Source organism: Arachis hypogaea, chromosome 5 (genome assembly GCF_003086295.3).
Source record: "Arachis hypogaea cultivar Tifrunner chromosome 5, arahy.Tifrunner.gnm2.J5K5, whole genome shotgun sequence".
Taxonomy (NCBI): domain Eukaryota; kingdom Viridiplantae; phylum Streptophyta; class Magnoliopsida; order Fabales; family Fabaceae; genus Arachis; species Arachis hypogaea.
The window spans coordinates 83,774,764-83,777,591 of record NC_092040.1 but is presented as its reverse complement, the minus strand read 5'-3'; the positions used below and the strand labels follow the sequence as shown (position 1 = coordinate 83,777,591).

General features: G+C 36.8%; 1 non-coding gene across 1 annotated transcript; it reads right to left on the bottom strand.

The window, feature by feature from the left end:
* Positions 1 to 2,101: 2,101 nt before the first annotated feature.
* Positions 2,102 to 2,209, bottom strand: LOC112804503 (small nucleolar RNA R71). Its single transcript, XR_003203117.1, has one exon. It is a non-coding gene; the product is annotated as a small nucleolar RNA R71 (small nucleolar RNA).
* Positions 2,210 to 2,828: the final 619 nt, after the last annotated feature.

The following is a 2,828-nucleotide window of genomic DNA, read 5'->3' as shown; positions in this document are numbered from 1 at the left end:
TTTTTCAAAATTCTTGAAGGTGAATTCTAGAGTTTCATGATGATTTGTTGAAATCTAGCTGGCTGTGAAGCCATGTCTAATTTCATTGGACCGAGGTTTCAACTTGTCATCACAAGAGCTTGTTGATTTCTATCAATCTTGCTTTTGGAGCAGTGATCTGCTAAGGCTTGGCTGGCCATTGGCCATGTCTAGTGTTTTGGACCGAAGCTTTCTTTGAAAGCTTGGCTGGCTGTGAAGCCATGTCTAATTCCTGGACCGGAGTCTTTGACTAGCATTGCACTGATTCCTGGAATTCTCATTAAGAATTTTGATATTTTTTTCACTTAATTTTCGAAAATCACAAAAAAAAAATTACAAAATCATAAAATCCAAAAATATTGTATGTTTCTTGTTTGAGTCTAGTGTTTCATTTTAAGTTTGGTGTCAATTGCATGCATTCATTCATGTGTCTTAAGGATCTTCAAATAATTCTTGATGATTTCTTACTCTAATCTTTGAATTCTCTTGACTTGAGTGTTTATGTGTCTCATATGCATTCTCATTAGTGTCAGTAGTATACAAACTGCTAAGTTTGGTGTCTTGCATGCATTGTTATTTGATTTTAGTTGTATTTTGATTTTTCCTTATTATTAAAAATCCAAAAATATTTTTAATTTGTGTCTTCTCAAGTCAATGATACAGAGAATTGAAGATTCAGAACATGCTGCAGAGGAATTATACAGAAAAAGCTGGGCGTTCAAAACGCCCAGTGAAGAAGGACAGACTGGCGTTTAAACGCCAGCCAGGGTACCTGGTTGGGCGTTTAACGCCCAAAAAGGTATAGTTTTGGGCGTTAAACGCCAGAATGTGCACCATTCTGGGCGTTTAACGCCAGGATGGCACAAGAGGGAAGATTCTGTTTTTCAATGCAATTTTTTTTCAGATTTTCAAAGTTCTTCAAAATCAAATCTTTTTCAAATCATATCTTTTCAATCATGTGTTTTCAAAATCAATTTCTTTCCTTTTTCAAAGATACTTGCTATCAATTAATGATTTGATTCAACATTTCAAGTATGTTGCCTTTTCTGTTGAGAAAGGTTTAATGTTTGAATCATATCTTTTCTTGTTAGCCAAGTTTTTAATTTTCAAAATCAAATCTTTTTTAAAATGTTTTTCAAATCATATCTTCTCAATCACATCTTTTTAAAACCAATCATATTTTCTTAACCACATCTTTTTCAAAATAATTTCCAATCAAATCTTTCTGATTTCTAATTTCAAAATCTTTTTCAAAAATCACTTGATCTCTTTCCCACTCTTGGTTTTCGAAAATTAATTAGTGTTTTTCAAAATGTTTTCAAAATTTCTTACTTAATTTTCGAAAACCACTTCCCTTCTTCTCACATCCTTCTATTTATGGACTAACACTATTCCTTAATGCAAAATTCGAACTCCATCTTCTTTGATAAGTTCGAATTTTCCACTTCTGCCTTCCATTTTTCTTTTCCTCTAACACCTCAAGGAATCTCTATACTGTGACATAGAGGATTCCATATTTTCTTGTTCTCTTCTCTCTCATATGAGCAGGAGCAAAGACAAAGGCATTCTTGTTGAGGCTGATCCTGAACCTGAAAGGACCTTGAAGAGAAAGCTAAGAGAAGCCAAAGCACAACTCTCTGTAGAGGACCTAACCGAATTCTTCAAAGAAGAAGAACCTATGGCAGCCGAAAACAACAACAATGCCAACAATGCAAGGAAGGTGCTGGGTGACTTCACTGCACCTACTCCCGATTTCTATGGGAGAAGCATCTCTATCCCTGCCATTGGAGCAAACAACTTTGAGCTTAAGCCTCAATTAGTTTCTCTAATGCAACAGAATTGCAAGTTCCATGGACTTCCACTGGAAGATCCTCATCAGCTTTTAGCTGAATTCTTGCAAATCTGTGACACTGTCAAGACTAATGGGGTTGACCCTGAGGTCTACAGACTTATGCTATTCCCTTTTGCTATAAGAGACAGAGCTAGGACATGGTTGGACTCTCAACCTAAAGAAAGCCTGGACTCTTGGGAAAAGCTAGTCAATGCCTTCTTGGCAAAGTTCTTTCCACCTCAAAAATTAAGTAAGCTTAGAGTGGAAGTCCAAACCTTCAGACAGAAGGAAGGAGAATCCCTCTACGAAGCTTGGGAAAGATACAAACAATTAACCAGAAAGTGTCCTTCTGATATGCTTTCTGAATGGAGCATCATAGGTATTTTCTATGATGGTCTCTCTGAACTATCCAAGATGTCTTTGGATAGCTCTGCAGGAGGATCTCTTTATCTGAAAGAAGACGCCTACTGAAGCTCAAGAACTGATTGAAATGGTTGCAAATAACCAATTCATGTACACTTCTGAAAGAAATCCTGTGAACAATGGGACTAGTCAGAAGAAAGGAGTTCTTGAGATTGACACTCTGAATGCCATATTGGCTCAGAACAAAATATTGACTCAACAAGTCAATATAATTTCTCAAAGTCTGTCTGGAATGCAAAATGCACCAAGCAGTACTAAGGAGGCTTCATCTGAGGAAGAAGCCTATGATCCTGAGAACCCTTCAATGGAAGAGGTGAATTACATGGGAGAACCCTATGGAAACACCTATAATCCTTCATGGAGAAATCATCCAAATTTTTCATGGAAGGATCAACAGAGACCCCAACAAGGTTTCAACAATAATTATGGTGGAAGAAACAGGTTTAGCAATAGCAATCCTTTTCCATCATCTTCTCAGCAACAGACAGAGAGTTCTAAGCAGAATAACTCTGACTTAGCAGCCATGGTCTCTGATCTGATCAAAACCACTCAAAGT